The sequence below is a fragment of the Podarcis cretensis genome (genome assembly GCF_951804945.1).
Source record: "Podarcis cretensis genome assembly, chromosome: 8".
In the NCBI taxonomy this organism is placed as follows: Eukaryota; Metazoa; Chordata; class Lepidosauria; order Squamata; family Lacertidae; genus Podarcis; species Podarcis cretensis.
The window spans coordinates 30,551,389-30,578,318 of NC_137177.1; the positions used below are offsets into that span (position 1 = coordinate 30,551,389).

A 26,930-nucleotide genomic window follows, 5' to 3' on the forward strand; every position below is an offset into this window, starting at 1 on the left:
GAGGGGCGTGTGAGCGTGTACAGAAACTGTCCTATTGTAGAAAGATAAAATTTATTTTCATTGCCTAGGTTTGCCTCTGGCTCCTCCCACCACTGCTATGCGGCCCTCTGAAGGTTGCATTGAAGGCAATATGGCCATTGGGTTGAAAAAGTTTCCCCACCCCTGCTGAAAGATAGCCACTTTTTCCTCAATTAACCTATCTCACAGGAAATTTAATAGTGGGAGGGCAACAGCCCTTTGTGTGAGTCTAGGTGTGTTACAAGAAGGCAGAAGAATCTTGTTTTCATTTGTGAGACACCTGATATGCAGGTTCCCTTGGGGTCTCTGATGGGGAGCCAGGATGTCTCACAAATGAAACCAGATTCCTCAGTTATGCAGGAGAGAGTAAAGAATGGTGGTGGCAGAACAAAGTGTGGTCAGGATGATAGATGAATGGACAGGGGCTGCTGTGTGAGAGAGCTGTATCGAACCAGGACTTCAAAGTCCATCCATGTTGTCAAACTGCATTCCAAAGGCCACAGGGAACTTTTGGCAACCTCTGTGAAAAGTGAGTTATGGCTCTGCAGATATAGCACCCACGTCTTTCTGAGATTTGCGTCCAAGAGATCAGCACGGTTGGGTCGTAACTAGACCATGGTGCTATGACTCGGAATAGGCAGGCTCCTCAATGCTACTTCAATCTTTGGCCTAAATGTGTAACAAGAAAACGGCTGACACGTGTGCCTCTGCCTAGAAACCTCATGCAAATGATGACCTGAAACCTTGCCCCAAAGGCCTGACCTTGGGGGCAAAGGAAAAGCAATCTGCTGCCCCGCAACAGAACAGGGTGACAAAAGGGAACAGGACCCCTGCACCCTTAATGAAGCTTGTCACGCAAGCCACATTTACTGAAATCCCCTCTTCTACACAACTATTAAAGGTGCCTGGGTCCTGCTGTATTTTCCTACCTGGCTGTCCAGCAATTGCAGAGAAATATCACGACAGGGGGAAATGCAGCAAAGCCTTGCAAATAAGTCCACAAACATTACTTATCTACAAATGACAATGTTAATCCTGAGGAATGGCCTGGTGGTCAAGCAGTTCACAGAGGTTTCCTGGCCTGGGGAAGAATCCTTTGAAGCCAATTCTAATTCACTACAGATGAGGTGGCAAGTGAATATTTTTTTTAAAGAGATATTTATTAAGTTTTTCATAATAACACAAAGATTAAACAAAAACATCCAAACACAATACAAAATATAACAGAAAAACAAACAGAAAAAAACCAACAACATAAAAAGCCATTTTTTTTCTTTTTAAATCATCTTCATAACCCTCTTTCCTGACTTCCTCACATCTCCCTTTTCTGCATTCCCCTTTACCCAGTCAAGTTCAGCAATTCCTTACCCTCTTTCCAATCTTATTTAATATTATACATTTCAACCAATTATGTCTTCGGTTTTCCTTTCTCCCTTGCTTCATTTATTTAGCTTCGACATAATTTTACTCTGATCATACCCTTTTTTCTTAAAGCTTTTTTACCTGTTTCTTTTTACTATGTCACAGATGCCAAATTCTCTTTATATCCAACATCATTTTAACAGTCAAACATTTTGCAATGTTTTCGGAGATAATCCTTAAACTTCTTCCAGTCCTCTTCCACCGACTCTTCTCCCAGATCTCGGATTCTGCCAGTCATTTCTGCCAATTCCATATAGTCTATCACTTGCATCTGCCATTCTTCCAGGGTGGGCAAATCTTGTGTCTTCCAATACTTTGCGATGAGTATTCTGGCTGCAGTTGTTGCATACAGATGAGGTGGCAAGTGAATAGCCCAGGTCCCTCCAGGCGCCTGTCTTACCGTGCCTTCATAATGATTTGTGCTCATGATGGTATTGAGGCAGATAAATGTGATCCTGCTTTCTATACTGTTTGTGCAGGCAAATGTTTCAGGTTGGACATTCAGCTTTGTTTCCAACAAGCACATGTCCCATTGTTTTCTGCTGAAATCCTGTAACTTTTTATATTACAAATGTTCTGGTTGTTTTTGTGTTGTTGTTTTTTTAAAAAATTTGCTTAATGCAGCAATATTGGGGAAGTATTGCAGAACAACTAAAGATGTGAGGATGGTCCCTTGCTCCAGTATAAATCCACCACTCATTATTGCATTCAACGACATGTTGCATCCACTCCTCCTCCGTCCACAAAATATTCTGGTGAAGCCCTTTCTGGTTCCTCACTTCTGATGAAGGATGTCGTCAGAAAAGAGCTCAGAAAATGAGTCTTAGGGCCCATCCACACTTAGGTTTGTCCCATCGTTTCAAGTTACAGGTCCAAGAGGTTTGGTGGTGATTTTTTTTTTTTGTCCTGCCATTTTCCCTGGGAAAGCCTGCTGTTTACTGCTGAATCTGAACAAGAGCTCCTCACATTGCTGGGCCTTGAAAAGTCTTGCGGCACCAGTCTTGCGGCACCTTTGGGATTGCTGTGGTCCAGTGGTATACTATGGTTTGCGCCCCTAATAATTTTTGCACCTGGGGCAACTGCCCCTGTGGCCTCCCCACAACTACACCACTGTTTAAAGCAGGGGTCCCCAACCTAAGGTCCGCGGGCCGGATACGGTCCGAGGGACTCGTTTATCCGGCCCGCAGCGGCGCCCGCTGCCCGCTCTTACCAGCACTGTGCTGTGCGACTGCCCACTTCTGGGTTGGAGGAGCACCGGAAATAGCTTGTGTGCATGCACAAGTGTTGTTTGCGCATGGGCAAGTGTTATTTCCGCATGCGCAAGCATTATTTCCACATGCACAAGCGTTATTTCCGGTGCACATCGGGTCATAGGAGGCCCATGCACAAGCTATTTCCGGTGCTCCTCCGACCCGGAAGTATGCCAGAAATAGCGTGTGTGCAAGCGTATGGGCATGTGCTCCCCCGCCCTCCGCCCCACCGCATGATTGGCTCTGGAGACACCGGCCCTAGGCATGGTACCCCTGGTTTAAAGGTATAGTATATACCCACCTAAGTATGTGTAGTGGTTAGAGTAGGTCAGACTACGACTGGTGAGACCACTGCTTTAATTCCCACTCAACCAGGAGGCTCTTTGAGTGATCTGAGGCCAGTCACTGACCTTCTTCTCATGCAATAATAAGCTTATTGTGGGGGCAGAGAACCTCAAGTCCAGAAGCTAAATGTGACCCCTCTCTGGCAGGTGCCACTCTCTGGTGCTTGTGACTCACTCCAGACCCTTCACTGGCCCTGCTCTAAGTTTTGTGCCATTTTGTAAAACAGCATGTTATTTTGCATTTTAGTATTTCATACCCTCCAACATTTCTCCGTTGAAAATAGAGACGTCCTAAGGAAAAGCGGGACATTTTGGGATTAAATCAGAAACTGGGACAGCTTCTCTAAATCAGGGACATCCCTGGAAAATAGGGACACTTGGAGGGTCTGGTTTGTTTGTTTGTTTGTTTGTTTGTTTGTTTGTTTGAATTACACATGAGGGGCACCATAATCTTTTTAGTGCTCAGGGCCTCTAAAGGTCTTAATCTGGCGCTGAACCCTGGTCTCCCAGGTCTTCTTTGTCCAACACTTTAACCACTATTGGCTTGCTAAGGTTACAGCTGCACTATTTCAAGTACTCTTGTGTCACTTTAACAGCCATAGCTCCCCGCAAAGATTCCTGGCATTCCTGCTGTTTGTTAAGGGTGCTAGGAATTGTAGCTCTTTGCACGGGTCTCCCAGCAACTCTCAGCACCCCTAACAAATGTTTGAAGTTGTACAAGAGTGCTTTAAATGTATGGCATGGGGTGACTGCAATAAGTTCCCCCGACTCTCCACCAGCTTGTCCAGGATTTGCCTGTCCTGGCTGTCTTGCCACTGAGCATCATAGCAGAGGCTAGTTGAAAGGAACCACATTGTTCTTCCTTTGTTGCTGCCAACACAGGCCGTGGGTGGCCAAGAGCGCCTGCACACTTGAGCCAGCCAATCATCTCTCGGGATTGTGTTCTGACTTCCTAGGAACCAATGAAAGACAGGTGCTCTCAAAAGGCAGGAGAGGGTGGTGAAGAGGACCAGGGCATGCTGGAACACCTGGCCTCTCTTCTAGGGCACAGCTGGCTTCCATCCTATTGAGAGAGCCAGAGGGAATGTTTACTCAACCTTTTAAACCTGTCAAGCACTATGTTCAAAGTACTTGTGGTCATTATACCTCTGGTGCTCCCATGGCAAATGTTTGCAAGGTGTCCCTGAGAGCCTTGATTGAAAACCCTTCAAAAACCAGACCTTGGATAGTCATGTTGTATAGTTGAGTCCCCAGCCAAGAAGAGAGATGGTCTCTCTCTCTCTCTCTCTCTCTCTCTCTCTCTCTCTCTCTCACACACACACACACACACACACACACACACACACCACTCAAGGGCCAAACTAGTCCCCTGCTTGCATAGGAGATAGCTTTCGAAAGACTAAGGCCCCCATCTGCACTGAATGTAAAGTAGTATAATACCACTTTACACAGTCATAGCTTTATCCAAAGAATCCTGGGAACTGTAGTTTGTTAAGGGTGCTGAGAGTTATTAGGAGACCACTGCTTCACTCACAGAGCTATAGTATAGTACAGAGTAGTTTAACAGTTGATCCCTCTTCCCGGGGAACTCTTGGAACCACAGCTCACCCTTAAAAAACTGTAGTTTCCAGGATTCATTGGAAGAAGCCACGACTGTTTAAAGTGTGATGAAACGGCTTTAAACGTGTCATGCAGATGGGGCTTAATAAAAGGTGGTGGTGGGCTCAAATGCAAGGTAATGGAACATTCATTCTAAATAGGTACAAAGTATTGGTATCAGTTGGTGGGTTCAAGACACCCTGAATTCCAGATCAGTCTAGTGTAATTAAGACTTATGTGTTAAAACTGTGTGTCAGACTCTCACGTGTTAGAATCTTATCAAGCTGTGTATTAAGCTGTATGTCCAGTACCTCTTCAATCCTACAAAATCAACAAGAATTTTTTTTAAAAAACTAATTAAGTCAGGCTAAATTCCTTTCATGTGATAGCCTGGGGATGAGCCAATAAAGCAACACAAAATATTAAGGGCAGATCTCATCTGGAAATGGGTGGGCTCCGTCACTTAACTGAGAATTAGTTTAAAAGACAATGCTAGAGTTTTAGATTAGGTTTTAGGACTGGAGTTAGGAGCTATGCAACCAAATGCATAGCAGCGGCTGGAGAGTCAGAGAGCAACATTGGAGAGCAATGGCTGGGGTCGGCTTAAGTACAAGGCTGTCTTAGCTATGGGAGAAGCCCAGAACCTCTTGGGGTGTTAATGCTGTGAATCCCTCCATTGCAGGTTCAGGTTGTATATATGTGTAAATAAACCATATACAGTGGTACCTCAGGTTAAGAACTTAATTTGTTCTGGAGGTCTGATCTTAATCTGAAACTGTTCTTAACCTGAGGTGCCACTTTAGCTAATGGGGCCTCCTGCTGCTGCCGTGCCGCTGCCGCATGATTTCTGTTCTCATCCTGAAGTAAAGTTCCTAACCCGAGGTACTATTTCTGGATTAGCGGAGTCTGTAACCTGAAACGTCTGTAACCCGAGGTACCACTGTATCATAAAGACACCACAGTCTCTGCTGTGCCTCATTTCCAAAAGGAAACACGGTCCCTGGCTAAGCACACCTGGAACCCCTGGAATCTCGCACTGATGGGAAAACTGGAGGTGGCATGTGATGGTATGTTTCAGGCAGCTCAGGTTTTGCCAAAGTTTATTGCAAATAAGCTGGCAATTTTACAAAGAAGCTGAGGTTTTGCAAGGCCCTAAGGGAGGGGGAGAATTTTGTATTATTAATAAACTAATAAGCATACATGTTGCACAGAAAGAGCTGGTAAACATCAGAACTGTGATGCTTTAGACTGCAGGCAACAATCAGTTTGTAATTTCCTCAAGTAGAAAAATTATCAGCTTGAAAAAGGCTAGTTCAACAGAAAGAAATATCTAATGTAGCCCTCTCCCTGGTGAGACTGACATGTAGACCAACACAGTAGCATGGCGTGTGTTGCCAGTGCTCCAGGCAAGGTTTCGCTCCCTAGCCCCCTTGCATGTGTTGCGCAGGAGGCAACAAGAGGACTTTGTTGTGCCCCTGAAGCATTATTAGGATAATAGAAAACTTCAGCAAGGTGGCAGGTTTTAAATTGAACACGTCAGAGATGGAATTATTGACCAAAAATGTGCCAATCCAAGAAAGGGAAGATTTAGAGGAAACATTTGGGTTGAAAATCTGCAATAAAGCAAAATACCTGGGCACCCCCCTTCATGGATCACTGCCTTGCCGTGGTGAAGGGGCTTGAATAACTCGGAGAAGCTATGAGCAGGGCCACCCAAGATGGACAGGTCATAGTGGAGAGTTTTGACCAACTGTGATCCACCTGGAGCAGGAACCGGCAAGCCACTCCAGTATCCCTGCCAAGAAAACTCCATGGACAAAGACAACAGGCATATAAAAGTTATGATGCTGGAAGATGTGTCCCTTAGGTCGGAAGGCGTCCAACATGCTATTGCGGAAGAGTAGAGGACAAGTACAAGTAGATTCAGAGCTGATGAAGCAGCTGGGCCAAAGCCGAAAGGTCGCTCAGTTGCGGATATGCCTGGAAGCGAAAGGAAAGTCCAATGCTGTAAAGAAAAATATTGCATAGGAACCTGGAATGTAAGAACCATGAACCTGGGTAAGTTGGATGTGGTCAAAAATGAGATGGCAAGAATAAATATTGACATCCTGGGCATCAGTGAACTAAAATGGATGGAAATGGGCGAATTCAGTTTGGATGACCATCATATCTACTACTGTGGGCAAGAATCCTGTAAAAGAAATGGAGTGGCCCTCATAGTCAACAAAAGAGTGGCGAAAGCTGTACTGGGATGCAATCCCAAAAATGATAGAATGATCTCGATACGAATCCAAGGAAAACCTTTTAACATCACAGTAATCCAAGTTTATGCACCAACTACTGGTGCTGAAGAAACTGAAATTGACCAGTTCTATGAAGACTTACAACCCCTTCTAGAAATGACACCAAAGAAGGATGTTCTTCTCATTATAGGGGATTGGAATGCTAAAGTAGGGAATCAAGAGATAAAAGGAACAACTGGCAAGTTTGGCCTTGGAGTTCAGAATGAAGCAGGGCAAAGGCTAATAGAGTTCTGCCAAGAGAACAAGCTGGTCATCACAAACACTCTTTTCCAACAACACAAGAGACGACTCTACACATGGACATCACCAGATGGGCAGCATCGAAATCAGATTGATTATATTCTCTGCAGCCAAAGATGGAGAAGCTCTATACAGTCAGCAAAAACAAGACCTGGAGCTGACTATGGCTCAGATCATCAGCTTCTTATAGCAAAATTCCAGCTTAAACTGAAGAAAGTAGGAAAAACCACTGGGCTGGTAAGATACAATCTAAATCAAATCCCTTATGAATACACAGTGGAAGTGAGGAACAGGTTTAAGGATTTAGATTTGGTGGACAGAGTGCCTGAAGAACTATGGATGGAGGCTCATAACATTATACAGGAGGCAGCAATGAAAACCATCCCAATGAAAAGGAAATGCAAGAAAGCAAAGTGGCTGTCCACGAGGCCTTACAAATAGCGGGGGAGAGAAGGGAGATAGTGAAAGATACAGGAAACTGAATGCAGATTTCCAAAAAATAGCAAGGAGAGACAAGAAGGCCTTCTTGAACGAGCAATGCAAAGAAGCAGAGGAAAACAATAGAACGGGAAAAACCAGAGATCTGTTCAAGAAAATTGGAGCCATGAAAGGAACATTTCGTACAAAGATTACGATAATAAAGGACAAAAGTGGTAAGGACCTAACAGAAGCAGAAGACATCAAGAAAAGGTGGTAAGAATACACAGAGGAATTATACCAGAAATATATGGATGTCTCGCACACCCCAGGTAGTGTGGTTGCTGACCTTGAGCCAGACCTCCTGGAGAGTGAAGTCAAATGGGCCTTAGAAAGCACTACTAATAACAAGGCCAGTGGAAGTGATGATATTCCATCTGAACTATTTAAAATTTTAAAAGATGATGCTGTTAAGGTGCTACACTCAATATGCCAGCAAGTTTGGAAAACTCAGCAGTGGCCAGAGGATTGGAGAAGATCAGTCTACATCCCAATCCCAAAGAAGGGCAGTGCCAAAGAATGCTCCAACTACTGCACAATTGCACTCATTTCACACGCTAGCAAGGTTATGCTTAAAATTCTACAAGGTAGGCTTAAGCAGTATGTGGACCAAGAACTCCCAGAAGTGCAAGCTGGATTTCGAAGAGGCAGAGGAACCAGAGACCAAATTGCAAACATGCGCTGGATTATGGAGAAAGCTAGAGAGTTCCAGAAAGATGTCTACTTCTGCTTCATTGACTATGCAAAAGCCTTTGACTGTATCGACCACAGCAAACTATGGCAAGTTCTTAAAGAAATGGGAGTGCCTGATCACCTCATCTGTCTCCTGAGAAATCTCTATGTGGGACAAGAAGCTACAGTTAGAACTGGATATGGAACAACTGATTGGTTCAAAATTGGGAAAGGAGTACGACAAGGCTGTATATTTTCTCCCTGCTTATTTAACTCATATGCAGAATTCATCATGCAAAAGGCTGGGCTGGATGAATCCCAAACCGGAATTAAGATTGCCGGAAGAAATATCAACTACCTCAGATATGCAGATGACACAACCTTGATGGCAGAAAGTGAGGAGGAATTAAATAACCTTTTAATGAGGGTGAAAGAGGAGAGCGCAAAATATGGTCTGAAGCTCAACATCAAAAAAACGAAGATCATGGCCACTGGGCCCATCACCTCCTGGCAAATAGAAGGGGAAGAGATGGAGGCAGTGAGAGATTTTACTTTCTTGGGCTCCATGATCACTGCAGATGGTGACAGCAGTCATGAAATTAAAAGACGCCTGCTTCTTGGGAGAAAAGCGATGACAAACCTAGACAGCATCTTAAAAAGCAGAGACATCACCTTGCCAACAAAGGTCCGTATAGTTAAAGCTATGGTTTTCCCAGTAGTGATGTATGGAAGTGAGAGCTGGACCATAAACAAGGCTGATCGCTGAAGAATTGATGCTTTTGAATTATGGTGCTGGAGAAGACTCTTGAGAATCCCATGGACTGCAAGAAGATCAAGCCTATCCATTCTTAATGAAATCAGCCCTGAGTACTCACTGGAAAGACAGATCGTGAAGCTGAGGCTCCAATATTTGGCCACCTCATGAGAAGAGAAGACTTCCTGGAAGAGACCCTGATGTTGAGAAAGATTGAGGGCACAAGGAGAAGGGGACGACAGAGGACAAGATGGTTGGACAGTGTTCTTGAAGCTACCAGCATGAGTTTGACCCAACTGCGGGAGGCAGTGGAAGACAGGAGTGCCTGGTGTGCTCTGGTCCATGGGGTCACAAAGAGTCGGACACGAGGGGGGCCACCAGGGGGTGCATTGGAAGATGGCCGACAATAACATCTCTCCGACCCACACAAGGTAATTAAGAGGCTGATATGGGAGTATGGAGCCTCCCACCCCCCCAAGGAGATGGGGGGGCTGCCTTGCCAGCGGTGCCCATAACTCACCCCCAGATACGGGGGGTGCGGGCACTTGGCACGAAGCCCTCGAGTGAGGCCGGCTCTCCCGGACGCCGTCTCTAATTTGCGCACTGGTTCGCATTAGCTTGGAATATATAATTGGAAATATATAATTGGAAAGAAGCTAATGCACATACATCAAGCGAAGTTCGGGAGTAAAGTCTGCTGATTAATGGATCTCTGGGAGCGGAGCCACGGGCTGAACAATAAATCAAGTGAAGAATCATCATTAAAAGATTGAGAGCCAGTGTGGTGTAGTGGTTAAGAGTGGTAGTCTCGTAATCTGGGGAACCGGGTTCGCGTCTCCGCTCCTCCACATGCAGGTGCTGGGTGACCTTGGGCCAATCACACTTCTTTGAAGTCTCTCAGCCCCACTCACGTCACAGAGTGTTTGTTGTGGGGGAGGAAGGGAAAGGAGAATGTTAGCTGCTTTGAGACTCCTTAAACGGAGTGAAAGGCGGGATATCAAATCCAAACTCTTCTTCTTCTCTTCTTTTACTGGTACATTGGAGTGAAACGGAAAGGGGGGGGGGGAGGAAAAAACTTTTCTTTTTTTATCTTATGTGAGTACCAATAACCCTCCCCTCCAGATAGAAGAATCGTTGCAAATAATTAATCACAAGCAGGAGATCAAGAACTGTGTGGAAATGATCAAAGAGAGAATTGGTAGAAACATCGGGGAATGGGAAGTTTTATGACGCAGTTACAAATGGCGTTTCGCTAAGACAGGCTTGCCTATAGAAGGACAAGGGGGAGGAGGACCAGGATCATTGGAATGTGAATGTATGGTTATCGGAATGTGATCTTAACCTGGCAGGGCCCCCTGATATATGTTTGGCAAGCCTGGGGAAATCTGGACAGACGGAGAGAATGTTCTTCATGGAGGTGCGGAAATGGCGTCTGTTCTTTATGTGATATGATTTTTGGAGAGTGTAAAACCCACACAGAGGATGTTTGTTTTCAACCCACTTGTGAAGATTATCAGAGATCGCAAAGAAAGGAATACATGATAACAACAAGAAGATGAGGAAAGTAACAAAGAGACTATCTGGACAGAACTGGATAGAACTGTTTAATTAAAGCAGTAACATGAGTGATGTTTGGTCCTCTTTCGGAGCTTGATGTATGGGTACCCCCCAACAAAAATGTAAAAATCTGGCTGTATAATTTGGAATTAATGTGATGTGGAATTGATGTGATTTGATTGGCCTGTTAATAAAAATTATATTTTAAAAAACCACCAAAGAGTTGGACACGACTAAACGACTAAACAACAACAAAGGATGATATGTCTTTGATGTATTGATGTAATTATGCATAATCAAGTAATTAGTAAAGACTGGTAATGCGCATCCCCCGCTGGTAGTTTGAAGTGGCACATTCCACTCTCCCACCACATTCTGTTGCACAAGTTGACCCAGCCTAATAAAGCCATTCTTGTGAATGTCCTTTCCTTTGATCTAGTTCCTTCAGCAATTTTAAGTTTTCCCTTAGAGATAATCTTGCTTGGGAAAGCACAGTGAGGAAATAAATGTTAATTAACTAATCCAGAATGCGGCAGGTAGACTGGTGAATGGGAGTGGCCGCCGAGACCACATAGCATTGGTCCTGAAAGACCTACATTGGCTCCCAGTATGTTTCCGAGCACAATTCAAAGTGTTGGTGCTGACCTTTAAAGCCCTAAACAGCCTTTGCCCAGTGTCTCCAGCCCCATGGTTCTGCCCAGACACTGAGGTCCAGCTCCGAGGGCCTTCTGGCAGTTCCCTCACTGCGAGAAGTGAGGGAACCAGGCAGAGGGCCTTCTCGGTAATGGCGCCCTCCCTGTGAAACACCCTCCCGTCAGATGTCAGGGTAATAAAAAACTACCTGACTTTTAGAAGACATCTGTTGGCAACCCTGTATTGGGAAATCTTTAATGTCTAATGTTTTACCCCTTTTTATGTGCTGTAAGCTGCCCAAAGTGGCTGGGGAAACCCTGCCAGATGGGTGGGGTATAAATAATGAAATTATTCTTATTACTAGCATGTTTGGTAATTCCAGTTAGTACCAAGATATTCCCTGCAGCGCTGTCTTTGATCTTAAAGCAGGAAAGATGGAGATAAGTCGCTGAACCAAAGCCTTCCCAGTACAGTCATACCTCGGGTTACAGCCGCTTCAGGTTGTGTTTTTTCGGGTTGTGGACCGCCGAAACCCGTAAGTACCGGAACAGGTTACTTCCAGGTTTTGGCAGTCGCGCATGCGCAGAAGCGCTAAATCACACTTTGTGCATGCGCAGAAGTGTCGAATCGCAATCCGTGTGTGTGCAGATGTGCAGACACGGGTTGTGAATGCTGCGGGTTGTGAACATGCATCACGCACAGATCACGTTTGCAACCCGAGCGCCCACTGTAATGGCTGGGGAAGAATGGGATGACATACAGTATTGGCTTATCTGCTAGGAGGAGGCCTGGATTATTCTCTTGCCAACACTTTGTTGTGATATTGAGAAAGTGGCACATATAGATCAGGCTTTGCATCCTCATCAGAGCCCTTTCAGAAGTTGAAGCACAGAACCTCCCCACCTGAATGATTGCATAATGCAGCACAGCGTCAAAACAGCTCAGCTTCCACATTTGACTGAAGACGAGGGAGCATGGAACAAAGGTATTATTCCCCCACATTAAAACAACAAGGCAAGTAGAAAGCTAGAACATCAAGGAAGACAATCTTCTAGCCCAGCCCTCTTCCTCTTGTGCTAGTTTTCTACCTGCAGTGAGGTGTTTTTTTTGTGTTTTTTACTTGGGGTATTCAAACTGAGCTCTGTGTTCAGAAGCAAGGGTTATATCACACCATCTGATTTCACCATCTGCGCTGTCATTTTGGCTCCTAGTGGTGTCACTCAGCAGAATGTGCTGTGGAAGGTTTCAGAACTCTATGTATCCAGAAATAAAGGGAACAAGAATACCATAGTCATATCCAACTTGGCTGGAACTGTGCAGGTCTAAGATACTTTATGGGCAGAGCCTCAAAATAGAATATACTTGAACCTGGGTACAATCTTCTCTCTCCCTTTCTCTCATTCTCCTTGTTCTGTCTCTCAATCACTCTCTTGTTCTCTTGTTCCCCCTCTTTTCTTCCCCTTCTCATTTTCTCTCTCTCATTTGCTCATTCTCCCTCTGCTTTCCCCTCTTGTTCCCTTTGCCACACCATGCATTTAAAGCACAATCAGTGTACATTAAAGCACATGACCAAAGAATCCAGGAAACTAATTTGTTAAGGATGCTGGGAATTGTAGCTTGGTAGGGGGAACTACAGTTCCCAGGATTCTTTGGGGGAAGGTATGTGCTTTAAATTCCCTTTAAATGCATGGCACAGATGGGACACAACCCCTCTTTCTCTCTCTCCAGTCACATGATCTTTTGTTGTGTTGCCATTCCTTATCTCTGAGACGCGTCACAACCTGGCATTCCAAAGGTTATGCTCCGGCTTGTTCAGTTGCTCCTGTCAGGGCTTAACCCTGCTTCCCATCAGCCAAGGGAACGGGGCTCCTTGGGCAACCTGTGAACATTTGTTTGCTCTCTGAACCCTGCTCAGAGCCAGAGGGAGAGAAGCACATGGCACACAGCCTGACCCAAAAAATACAGCTTCTGGGATTGTGGGGTGGCAATTTTACACATGCACACCCCCTGCAGTGGTGTTTGGGGGTGGTTGCTGTTTAGATAGCAGTACAGGGTGACCCTGTGTTCTGCATTACAGAGGACAGCCCTCAATTTGAAGGAGTACAATACTTGAAAGCCTTCCTGGTCCAAGTTTGGTTCAAAGACAAAGAGTCTAAGAAGGGAGAGCAGGAGGGCCCTTGAAGATGACATCCATAACTTGTTGGCACCTGGGCAGCAGAATGAGAAGATGCACACACAGTTCACCTGTAGGTCACAGTCTTCCCCACTATGGTGTGATGTGCTGCATTTTGATTTAAACAACCTTGATGTTTTCCAGCCTTGCATCCATATCTATATACTGTATACCAGTTAGCAACATATTCAAACGTTATGGACCCCGTATCCTATCCTCCCCTCTTTTTCTGCCACCGCATCCAGTTGTCATGTGCTTTACTTCACCATGGAGCAAGCCAGGCCTGCTGCCTTGGTTTGGTGGGTGGGTGGGAGGGATTCTTGCTCATTCTGATCAGAGAGGTCCTGGACGTTTGCCCCAAAGCCCTGCCCAGGTGGCACCACTCCTTCTCCATTCCCAAATGCCATGTGGAAGGGTCAGCGGCAAAATTGGGGTGACCACAAACACAGTGTCTCTCATCAAGAGGAGAACAGGAAGTTTCAAACTGGATAGGGGACCACGTGTTGAGATTTGTGCACTGCAGGGATATGGACTAGATGATGCTTGTGGTCCCTTCCAACTCTACAATTCTACAATCTCTTAATACATTTTTGGCAAGGTGCCTTATACTGAGTATTGTCTACACTGGCTGGCAGCAGCTCGCCAGGGTTTCAGGCAAGAGTCTTTCCCCAGCCATACCTGAATACATCAGGGGTTGATTCTGGGACCTAGTGCATGCAAAGCTACGGCCCTTTCATCAAGATTGTTTGGGAACACTCACTTGCTGAGGACACTTGGGCAACTGGTGGCGCTTAGGAGGTCCTTTGCCAGGAATGGTTTCTCAAGGGCCCTTTCCGAGCTGCTACGATGACTCTCAGGCATAAGAGGATTGTAAAGGGCCGCCTTTACCCATCAGGCAATATGGCTGCCCAGGACAGAGTGCACTGCCAGGATGAAAACAGATTACCCGTGTTAGATCACTTTCCACTAAGTAGCTTCACAAAGATCATAATTATGGGTATCACCACAAGGCAGCCTAAAAGGACATCTTAGTAGACTCTTGCCTTAATCCAGCCACGTGTGCGATGAACATGGAAGCAGGTTTTCCCACACCTGCGCAAGATAGGGCATTGCATGCATGCTTTTCCCATACCACATCTGTGGCTCTGCAGGCACATATGGTTAGAACAAGCAAGCAGGTTAAGCCTCCTTCTCTTTCTCTCACACACCTCAGTCCTCCTTCGCAACCAACTGGTTGGACCATGGGGAATTTTGAAAGGGAGCTGCTGTTTGATGCATGCTCCACAGGTCCACTCTCCCCACTTACTTTTTGCTGGCTGGGACTGATGGGAATTGTAGTCCACTAGGAGTGCACTAGGCTGGCAAAGAGTCCTGAGAGCCAAAAAGGGATGCCTGAAAGAGGCAAGTTTGACCTCTGGACCAGAGGTTCACTGCGTCTGGTGTAGATAATACAGAGATACAGTAGATATGCAGGTCTAAGGCAGCTTCCATTGTTCTTATGAATGCAAATGCATTATCTGGAAGCAATTCTTGTCTTAACAGTCTAGAGGCAAAGCCTGAACAAAGCTCTGGGCTGGTGCCCATATATTTCAATGCACACTGTAACAACTGACTCTTGGGGCAGAATCATAAGGAAGTAAGCAAGCAGGTATTTGGGGCACTTCCAGAAAACAAGTTTATTGATCATTCATCCTGATCATCTTTTTTATATATATAAATAATTTTATTAGTTTTCAATTGCAGTCCAGTAACAGCCTCATTATAACATCAATTTATAATACAAATATTAATACCAGTTGTCCAAATACCAAGTTATATAATTTAGATAAAGTCCCCCATGTGCTAGAACTGATGATTTGATTATTTTCTTTATTTCTGTGTTCCAAAACTTATTGATTTCCATTACATTCCGATCATCATAATAATCCCTTCTACAACAACTGCAATGTTAATAACTTCTATTGGTGTTGACACATGAAATGATTTACAAAACTACAGGTGAGGAACTCAAACTATATCCTTGTTCTTCCTCTGTGTGGCAATTATTTTAAGGCACATTTTCCCTTACTATATGCATTTACGATTATAAACTGGTGTTTCAGAAAGTATGAATTTGAGGAATTTGGCTTAAAATGCAAACTTAACTGAATTTCTCCCCCACCCCTATCTAATGTTGTTGTTTAGTCGTTTAGTCGTGTCCGATTCTTCATGACCCCATGGACCAGAGCATGCCAGGCACTCCTGTCTTCCACTGCCTCCCGCACTTTGGTCAAACTCATGCTGGTAGCTTTGAGAACACTGTCCAACCATCTCGTCCTCTGTCATCCCCTTCTCCTTGTGCCCTCCATCTTTCCCAACATCAGGGTCTTTTCCAGGGAGTCTTCTCTTCTCATGAGGTGGCCAAAGTATTGGAGTATTGGAGCCTCAACTTCACGATCTGTCCTTCCAGTGAGCACTCAGGGCTGATTTCCTGAAGAATGGATAGCTTTGATCTTCTTGCAGTCCATGGGACTCTCAAGAGTCTCCTCCAGCACCATAATTCAAAAGCATCAATTCTTTGGCCATCAGCCTTCTTTATGGTCCAGCTCTCACTTCCATACATCACTACTGGACCCCTATCTAATACTCGCTGTTAATAGTGGCGTCACAACGGGGGGGGGGGCAGTATGCCCCGGGTTCCATGCCTGTGGGGGTGACAAGAAGTCACCCCGCGGGGGCTCGTGGTGGCGCAAGCAGCCATTTGGAGGATCCTCTGTTCGCAGCTGTAAACCGCTAAGTACAGCATATGTGTGCTGCATAGTGGTTTGCCGCCAGTGCTGCTCCAGCGTCATATGGACGGTACCGGGATCTCTCCGTCGCCACTACAGCTGTGCTCGTGGCTGCAGCGGTGATGGAGGGATCCCGGCACCGTCCATACGGTGCTGGAGTGGCGCTGGTGGCAAACTGCTATACAGCGCATGTGTGGCGTCACTTCGTATGGCGCATGTGTCATACATAGCGCCGCCGCACATGTGCCCTATGTCGTGACGCCCGCCCCAGGTGTCATGACACCTTCCTTCGCCCCTGCCTATTAAAGAATCTGCTTCTTTCTCCAAAGTTTTTTCACCCAGCCTGTTCATCTCTCCCTCTCTCTCTCTCTCTCTCTCTCTCTCTCTCTCTCTGTTGAAAAGGTCCTTGTTAGGCAACACACAGTCTGAGGTGCCCTCTGCTGGCCATAATGAAGCTCTGCATCCTGAACCGCATTGTATGAGTGCTTCCAGATGTGATAAGGAAAGTGACGAAGAAATGAACTGGAAAGTGTGGGGTGACAATTACTTGGCAAGACATTTCCCTGCAGGTGAATCAGAATGAATTCTGAATAAGTAGCAGACACCGCCTAACCTCTCTGCAAACTCCGTACCAACATATCAGGATGAGCATTCAATACCGGTAAATAGGTTGCCTTGAATCAACTTGTGTTGCAACTCAGCAGGTGATCAGATGCAAAGACAGATAGGGCTTGTTGTCCCTTTCACACAGGGATGGGGAACCTTTGGCCACTCAGATGACATTGGACTCCAACTCCCATCAACCTCTGCCTGCAGGGCCAGAGGTCAGGGATGGTGAGAATTGGAGTCCAGCAAGAATTCCCACATAGCACACCTGGTCCGTTACTTAAAGTAGTCCTGACTGCTCTAAAAGCCAAAAATCCATGATTCTCTGCATCCTGCACTTGGCAGCAATGGGCCAGTGGGCTTTTTCCATGACTGTGCCCAAGTTTTTTACTCCCTCCCTGCAGAGGCACACCCTGGGAAGTGAAGACTTTGTTTAAACAGGCCTACCTGCTAGGCTGACCGCTGTTGTCTTTTTACGGGGGTGTATTTACTGCTCTATTTAATATTTGAGTTGATGTTTGAATTATGTTTTCACTGGCTTCTGACCGTTGTCTTCTATTGTATTGAGATGTCCTGGTGTTAGCCACCTTGAGTACCTGGTGAGGAAAGCGGGGTGGAAATCTAATTGAACAAACAGGTATCAAGAGGTATTGCATTTAATCATATTGATTTCACTCATTCGTTTGCTTGAAAGGAATTGTATATTTAAAAGTGGTGTATGAATAAGAATGATGATAATACGCATTATTGTAAATGTAGCTTGCTTGGAGAACTCCCTTGCAAAATTTGGGTAAGTGCAAATTTTGCAAGATGGCTGTGTTTTGGCGCTTGTATTGTTTCAAAAAGTGCAAATTTAATAAACAGGAACTGAATTTAAATCCTCATCTCTTTTTATAGCTCATGGTTTATCTGAGAGAGCTAAACCACACCCTGTAGATTATGATCAGTGCTGCGCAACAGAAACGTAGAGGCTGCACATTCAGCCACACATTCACGCTAGGGCATGAACGAGCTTAGCATGTCATCCAAATCAGCCAGCTGGGCTGCTACCCTTCAGCCCCCCACATGGAGTTCTGCTCATTTCCTCCTCCTTCTTCCCAGCAGCACTGGTAGGGGGAAAAAAAAATCCTCAGTTTAAAAGGGCACTCTTCCTGTGGTGACATCATGCTCCCTGTTGCCCTGGCAACATTCCCACTCCCATTTTACATAATCCAGCACTGAAATCCTAAACCTGGCCTTTGTCTCTGATTACCATCCCCGCATGGGAGGGGCTCACACTTCTCTGCTGGCACAAGGTAACTGTTTGTGTCAGTGGCCCGTTGATTTCTCTCTTACTGCATGATGGTTCTTCTCCCCAGGCGTTTCCTGGCTAGGAATTCCTTCATTGGAGGTTTGTAAACAGAGGTTGGATAGCCATATGTCACGGAATATTTGTCTGTGATTCCTGCATTGATGACCCCTGGGGTGCATTCCAACTCTACAGTTATATGATTTGCTATCTGTCGTCAATTTTCGGTGAGCCACTTTGCACACAATGTATTTGTAGTGAAGGCCATATATACCGTATTTTTCGCCCCATAGGACGCACCGGCCCATAGGACGCACCAAGTTTTTTGGGGGGGAAATAAAGGGAAAAAAATTATTTCCCCCCCCCAGGCGCTTGTGGGGCCGGCAGCGGGGAGAAGCGCTCTTCTCCCCGCCGCCCGCCTGCAGACCAGGTCCGGGGACAGCGGGAAGACGCGCTGCGCCTCCCCGCTGTCCCCGGAGCTTGCGGGGCAGGCAGCGGGGAGAAGTGCTCTTCTCCCCGCCGCCCGCCTGCAGACCAGGTCCGGGGACAGCGGGAAGACGCGCTGCGCCTCCCCGCTGTCCCCGGAGCTTGCGGGGCAGGCGGCGGGGAGAAGCACGCGTCTCCCCGCCGTCAGCCTCCAAACCACATCGGGAGACAGCGGGATGGCGGCGTTCCGCCTCCCCGCTGTCCCCCAACTTTGTGGGGCTGGTGCTGTGGCTCTCCTGAAGCCTGGAGAGCAAGAGGGGTCGGTGCGCACCGACCCCTCTCGCTCTCCAGGCTTCAGCGAAAGCCTGCATTCGCTCCATAGGACGCACACACATTTCCCCTTCATTTTTGGAGGGGAAAAAGTGCGTCCTATAGGGCGAAAAATACGGTAAATATAAAGTGACTATGACCAAGAAACAAACAGATTCAGCCTGCATTTTCACTCTGCTAAGCTGTCTTGCAACTGGGTGAAGACTTCAAGCATTCAGTGATCTCCTACATTTACTAACTTTAGAAATTATTGGGTGGGTGGGAATCTGGGATCCAGGATTTTTAGGTGATCTTTGCCCCCTGCAAACCCATAACAGTATTCTTTAAAATGTGGTGACTTCCTCTGCTTCAGTATTCCCATTTCTTGGGTGTCAGATGAGACTCTACTTTTGGAGTCATCCCTCCCCCCAAAAAAGAAAAGAAAAAGATGTCACAACAATGCCAGTTCAATAGCGCTGAGGAAGGAAGCTAGAAGCCGCAGCTCTTCTATATTTGGACATGTCTGTTTGAGGTTGCGGCAGCTGCGTTGCTTGGGTGAACATCAGCTCTTTAAGGCCAAGATGTGAGGCTAAGTTTGAATGTGAAACATCTTTTCATTGTCAAGGCTCAGCCCTGGAATGTGTAATAAGGAAAAATATACTTTTATTTATTCTATTCCACTTTTGAGCACATGCAAAGCGCCCTTTGGGTTCTAAATGATCTTTGGCCATGCTGGCTAGCAATGTCTCAAGGGACACAGGTTTCCCATCTTTGCCTTATTGTTTACTTATTAATTAATTTATTAAATTTATATCCTCCCCTTTTTCCCCCAAGGGTATCCCAGAGCAGAAAACTTTATTTATTTATTTTAAAAAATACAGTTTAAGATAAAGTTTAAACATTTAACTTTATTTAAAAACAATAAAACACAGCAAAACATCTAAAATAAGTTTAAGAACAGATGTAACCATCTCATGTGTCTGGAAAGGCCAACTGAAAAAGAAAGGTTTACAGCTGGTATCTAGAAGAATACAGTGATGGTGCCTGGCTAATGTCAATAGGTAAGGAGTTTCTAAGCACAGGTGCTGCCACACTGCTGTTTTTTGTTGCATCAATTAAGTGTTTTAAATTTGTTGTTAGCCACCCTGAGCCCGGTTTTCTGAATCGGGAAGGGTGGGGTATAAATAAAAAATTATTTATATTTATATAAAGAAATGATTCCTTACAGATGTGGAATAGACATGGCATGGCACTTGTCAAAGTTCAAACTCCACAGATTGAAGTGATTAAATTGGCACATACCGAGTAATGCAATCCCTTGAGTAAACTCAGAACAGCTTTTTAAAAGAAAGGATGGCCCATTTAATGGCTGAAAGCAAAGCCTTGTATGAAGAACAAACAAGCAAAGCCCTCGGCCTGAACCACAGTCCCTTGACATAAGCAACCTTTTAATGCTTGAAAAGGCCTGTTCAGCATCAGCTGACCAGCAAATTTTTAAGGGAGGAGTGGAAGGCTGTACAGTACTTTGTAAGGTTGGCAAGGGAAGCAGCAACAGCAGTGACATGGGGAGTTCACCACCACAGGCAAATCTGCCCCACCAAGCTCAGTCTGCCCTCAGCCAGCCAACCGCAACCTATCTGCCTTCCGACTTCCATCCTATCCAGGGGGGTGGCCCTGCCTGTCAGCTTCCTGCTCTGCCTCAGCCTCAGTGCACCCTTTGTAAAACTCAGCAGCGAGGAGGATAGGGACAAAAAAAGAGACTCAGCCTACTCTGCCTGCCTTTGGCTCTGGCTCCACCTAGGGATGAGCAAGTATGTCAACTTCGGTTTCTCTGTTTCTCTGCCTTAACTTCAGTTCTTCACATATCCGCACCATTGTGCAATCATAAAAGTCCTGATGAAAATTCACCAGCACTCGAGTGCAAAGTTGTTTCAATAGCACGTTTTTGTTTGCAATTTTGCCTGATGCACACATTTCTGCAAAACAATCTCCTCAAATGTAACACTTTTATTGGCGTTATCTTCCAGAGGAGGCTGGTCCATCAGGGGTGCCCAGGACCCTGCCATAGAAGGTTTTCTGTGTCTGCTCTCCTGCTGGCCTTAACTTTATTCCGCCTTCCCATTTCCATTTCCAGGGACTGGAAATTGCACTCTGCCCAGATCTGTTTCTCTTCACCATCTGAAACCAGCCAATCTGCCCTTTTGAACTCCCAGCCAAGAGTCTCCAGGGCAGAAACGAAACACAGGCAGGCAGGAGCCACAGGCAGGTGGCCATTGAGCCTTTGGCTGGGGCGGCTTGTCCCTCTGAGGTGCCCCTTTTGCCTCTGCCCCCCTCCCAGCACCTCCATTCCTGTCAGTCGAGGCAGGAGAATTTATCTAGCGTGTGAGAGGAACGAAACATGTGGGAGGCGGGACTATGGTCGCCCATAGCCAATCACAACGCAGGCTGTGAGCATGTGCAGTGCCGCTTCTTACCTGAGCAGCAAGTTCTCAGGAGGAGGCAGGCAGTCTTATTGCTGCCCTCAGAGGAGTCTGCAGGGCTGCAAGTAGCATCACCCTGGCTTGTTTCTGAAAACAGTCGCCCATCATCATAGGGAATGTGTGGACTGTGGGTGAGCCCCAGTTGACAGGGTGACTTTAAAGCAATCCCTTGGATTTTAAGCATAATTTGTCCCCCTTTGGAGAAGGGGGAGGTGGGGAAATGGGGGGGCACACGTGTCTGGCTTTCTCTTCTTCGTTCAGCTGCTCCTGCCCTGGTCGGGGCCCTGAAATTTTATTTTAGAGTTAAATCCCTGCCCCCATTTTTAGGTCTTGGGAATGGGGAGACGGATGGCACGTGCCCCTGGCCTCTTCCTCATGGAGGTGATCTGGCCTGCTGTTACTGAAAGGGAGAAAGAATCTAGGGTGGGGGGACAAGGGTGCCATTCCTAGTTGTGGTAAACAAAGGGTGACGGTGCTTTACAGTGAAAGTCTAACCAATGTCCATTCAGAAGTACCTAAGTCCTATTGAGTTCAGTGGAGCGTACTCAGTCCCAGGTAAGCGAGGCTAGGATTGCAGGCTTAATTATGAATAGCTGCTGGGTGGGAATCAGGACTGGATTTTAAAGAGTGGGAACCCATGTTTTAGACTAAAATTATTTCATCCTCTCCTCCCTTGCTTTCCTTCTTGTCTGCCTCTTCCTGGAAGAATATAAATATAATTCTTAAAAATAATTATGCAAGGGCTGACTAGGGTTATTCAGCAGTATTATGAGAAATACTGCATCTTGCATATTCTCCATGGCTCTCTTAATGCATTAAAGTGCTGGCGTTAAAGGCATAGGGGCAGGGCTAGAAATAGGATAGCAACCCTACTTGCTGTTGCTCAGCCCATCCCCTTCCTTACCCTATATAGGTTTGCCCCTGGGCCTCTAAAACACAGGTGGAGGACCTCTGTGTTTCCTAGAGTCCTTGCCTAGTCACTCCTGCTTCCTTTGACCTCTTTGGCACCCGGTAAATATGCATTGTGTGTAATTGGGCCTTCAGCAGCTAAGCCTGAAGCAATAGTTAAAACAGAGTCAACCAATTCCCATCGGTCTCTCAAATCTGGCCCAGCTATCTTTATAAACTGCAGTACATTCCCTGGCCATTATAAGGGTGGTGCTGTGACACAAGGAATGCCAGGCTGGTGACTCCCTCTGCAAGCTGTCTCTGCAGTGTTCTGTGTAAGTCACCTGGACTATCTACCTGAATCCCTGGTATGAGAGAAATTGGGATGAAGATTCTTATCCTCCCCTTTTTTTTAGGTAAGCCTTTTTTCATGATTCCAAACTTGTCTCCCCTCCCCCAATTCAAAACTGCGAGCAAGCAGGCTAGAGAGAGATGTTTATTTTGTTTATTCCTTATTTATCAGTATTAAGTTTATATCCAACCTTCAAGGCTCTGAAGGTGGCACTCACTGGTCTCCTTTCCCCCATGCTATCCTCACCTTTGAGGTAGGTTAGGCTGAGTGAGTGGCCCAAGGTCACACAGTGAGCTTCCTGGCTGATTTTAACCAAGGTCTCCCAGGTCCTAGTCTGTTTAATATTCCTCTACCTTATTCCATGGGACGCAGGTGGTGCTGTGGGTTAAACCACAGAACCTAGGACTTGCTGATCAGAAGTGGGCGGTTCGAATCCCCACGATGGGGTGAGCTCCCGTTACCCGGTCCCTACTCCTGCCAACCTAGCAGTTTGAACGCACGTCAAAGTACAAGTAGATAAATAGGTACTGCTCTGGTGGGAAGGTAAATGGTGTTTCTGTGCGCTGCTCTGGTTCGCCAGAAGCGGCTTAGTCATGCTGGCCACATGACCCGGAAGTTGTACGTCGGCTCCCTCGGCCAATAAAGCAAGATGAGCGCCGCAACCCCAGAGTAGGTCACGACTGGACCTAATGGTCAGGGGTCCCTTTACCTTTACAGTGGTACCTTGGGTTAAGTACTTAATTCGTTCTGAAGGTCTGTTCTTAACCTGAAACTGTTCTTAACCTGAAGCACCACTTTAGCTAATGGGGCCTCCCGCTGCCACACGATTTCTGTTCTCATCCTGAAGCAAAGTTCTTCACCCGAGGTACTATTTCTGGGTTAGTGGAGTCTGTAACCTGAAGCGTATGTAACCTGAGGTACCACTGTACCTTATTCCACAATCTGAAAAAAAAGATGTAGAAGTGAATAAGCTGAGAGAGGAGAACCATCTTCTCCTACAGGTCTGGTAACTTCTGTTGTCCTATGTTAACAGTCCTGTGTAGCACCTTTAAGACTTATCCATTCAATCCTGTACATACTTATCAGGGAGCAATCCCCATGGGATTCAGTAGAGATTACTTACAGTTTATTTGGCATGAACTCACACTAGAAATTGTGGCAGTAGGGCCCCCTTCTGAAACATGGTAAGAAGATATTTAAGTGCTAATTTTTTAATAAAACTTCAGTGTTTAAGGCCCAACTCCCTCCCCCCCCCCTCCCCAAGGAAGAGGACAGGAAGAAAACCAGAACTGGTGGGATCTACACAAATTTTCTCCCAGCAGAGAAGCAACTGCAACAACAGGCATCCTTTCTGAATCAAAGTAAGATGCTTTTCAGTTTACTTAAGTAAAACTGTGATGCTCCAGTGTCCACTGTAGGGAGGAGGATGGGGAGAAAACTAGAACAACATGACCACCACCCCACTGAGACTTCCTGGCAGCCACACTAGATCTACTGGGCACCAGCTGCCACTGGGGTAGACCACTGTGCTCAATTTTCTGGCAGTTTAGAGAATGCTACTGTTTGAGTCTAGCTTCCTCTGTTGCTGCTGGTGATCCCATACTGTGTAGCCGTCAGTTGCATGCATTAATTTTCATCTCATTGCCCTGGAGCCACAGGAAGACGTTAATAGAGCAGCACAGGACCCAGGAAGGGTAACAACAAGGGGCGTGATATAGGAAAAGTTGTAATAATTTCAAGAGCAAACAAAAGGATGATGAGGGCCAGGATTTAATCTATTGCATCGTTCAGCTCAACTTTGGAATATCATGTGGGAGCTCCTGAGCTTCACAGATATGCTCAGGCTCCACGTGTGGCAGGAAGGTTAGGCATGCCTAAATGCTTCGCTGGCTACCCATGAGCCTTACAGAATTGTAGAAGAGACTCTGAGGGTCATCTAGTCCAACCCCCTGTGATGCATTTTGGGCATGGCATTGTCCCTTGGTAGAGAGGCAGGGTTTGATTTTGATGCCTTTTTTATTTTGCTGCTTTGAAACAGGACTAAAATGTGACCTTGAAGAGTGCAGGATAGTGGTGGCTGAAGGGTGGGGGTGAGAAGGAGGCTGCACCAAACAAACACTTCCATTATTTGTTTCAAAGGGTGAGAACTTTGATATAAATATTTAACAGGATTGAATGGAAGAGTACAAGAGTGAAAAACTAGAGTAGCATTAGTAAAAAAAATAACAACCTGTGTCTTAGAACACTTTCGGGTGCCCTTTAGTGCCAAAGCCTCCTCATTGCCTGCCGCAACCTCTGGCCATGCTGTAGCCTTTTGGTTGGACCGATGGCAGCATCAACAACTGATGGTGTAGGAGGGAAAGGTCATGAGCTCATGGGACACTTATGTGAGACTCTCTGGTCTGGAAGATACTGGCCTTGACTCTTCTGCAGGGAAACAGCTGCAATCATCCAGATGCTGCTAGAGTGAGTGGCACAAGTGGCCCTCGTTCTGCAGGGATGTGCTGGGAAGTCCTTTTTCTGCCAAGGGCATTCAATGTATTTTGCCCTCCTCTTTTGAAGGCAGCCAAGAGCAGCTTGCAGCATCTCACAGAGGCCCTCTAATGGCATCCTGGAGGCACTCTCCTAGTGGGGGACCCTTGCAACCTGCAGGAGCTGTGCCACAAGTTCACCAAGCGCCTGGTAAGAACCCTTTCTCCTCTGGGCATTCCTTCTCCAGTGGAGAGGCAAGAAAGTGGAGCACAGTTGGCACACCAAGAGCAGACTACCAGTACATGGCATTTGACTTTGTCTGTTATCTTTGATTAGGCACCAGAGCTCAGCAAGGGGGTTGGACGCCTTTGCTTATGACGTCCTTTCCCACTTCCACAGCAGGCAGGCTTCAGTGAGGAGCGCTACTGCCATGCTCATCACTAATTGAAACAGTGGATAGCCAACAGGCAAGATCTCCCTTCATAGTTTCATGGTTTGTTCTGAAGATGTATAATTGCAGGCAGAGGCGTACCTATGGGTTGATCAGGTTGTCCCCTGCCAAGGGTGCAGGCGGGCGGGGCGGGGGGAGCAAAAATCGCACCTCTCAGTGCCACATTAGAGGAATCCAGGCACTGGTGCTGGCCATCACAGCAGCCCTGCGAAGCTCCCTTCCCAGACAATGCTGCTTGGCCCTGTGTCCTCCTAGCATGGCTACTTCTCCTTGCCCTCCTGCAGGCAATGCTCTTAATTTACCACAGCCAAGTCACTTTTCCTTGGTTTCTTTCCCACCTTGACTAATTTCCAGCATACGCTGCTGCATATTTACCCCAGAGGTTTACTCCATATTTACCCCAGAGAGCAAGGGCCATTGACTTAAGCAAGGCTTACTTTTCCAAGTAAAGCACAACTTTTCTGCCAGCACCTTGTTGGAAGTAATGAAAAGGCAAATGAGGTATTGTCAGAGGTTCCTGCCTCTGGCATGGCAGATTTAGGCTGCAGTCCTGTGTACCCACTTTCCTGGGAGCAAGCCCCATTGAACTCAGTGGGATTTACTTTTCAGTAGACATAAGACTGTGCTGTTAAACACTCAGTTTAAGTGTCATTTGTAATTGCTGAATTACATCATGGTGTTTCTTTCCTGGAGATTGGGGTGGGGGCACCAGGACATCTTTTTGGCAAGGGGGCAAGGGATGGGGAGATAGGGAAATGGTTTTACCTGGATAGGTCTAAAGTAAAATTCCTTAGGGATCCCGTAAAGAAGAGGGAAATATCACTCTTGCCGTTAGACCAAACAGACCACTTGCAGGTGGCTTTTGAAATCTGGCAGGCATCTCAGTGATCTGGACCCTGCAGTGAACTCAGCTCAGTGAACTCAGAAGTTTGGAACTGCAGTGGAAAGTGGGAGCAACAGCGACTACACTGACACTGTTCACTGATTCATTCAGGTGCACTGGGATCCTAGCTGACATTGGAATAATGGAGACGGAATGTTTAAAGAAAAAGAAGAGGAAGAACAGCTGTCACGAAAATCACATCCATGCCCCCTTTTCTTGATATATGCCTTGTACCACAAAATGACATTATTACAATTACAGTGGTACCTCGGGTTAAGTACATAATTTGTTCTGGAGGTCTGTTCTTAACCTGAAACTGTTCTTAACCTGAAGCACCACTTTAGCTAATGGGGCCTCCTGCTGCCGCCGCGCCGCCAGAGCACGATTTCTGTTCTCATCCTGAAGCAAAGTTCTTAACCCGAGGTACTATTTCCGGGTTAGCGGAGTCTGTAACCTGAAGCGTATGTAACCTGAAGTGTATGTAACCCGAGGTACCACTGTAGTTATTTCTAAGAAATCTATCAGCTTTCCAACACAGTTTTAAAATTTAAAATTGGACAATTTG

The 26,930-nt window shown here is 46.2% G+C and overlaps 1 long non-coding RNA gene across 1 annotated transcript; it reads left to right on the forward strand.

Moving 5' to 3' along the window:
- The first annotated feature begins 11,638 nt into the window (after positions 1–11,638).
- LOC307222505 lies at positions 11,639–26,867 on the forward strand. The gene is made up of 3 exons (XR_013841788.1): positions 11,639–12,254; positions 25,122–25,241; positions 26,477–26,867. It is a non-coding gene; the product is annotated as an uncharacterized lncRNA (long non-coding RNA).
- Positions 26,868–26,930: the final 63 nt, after the last annotated feature.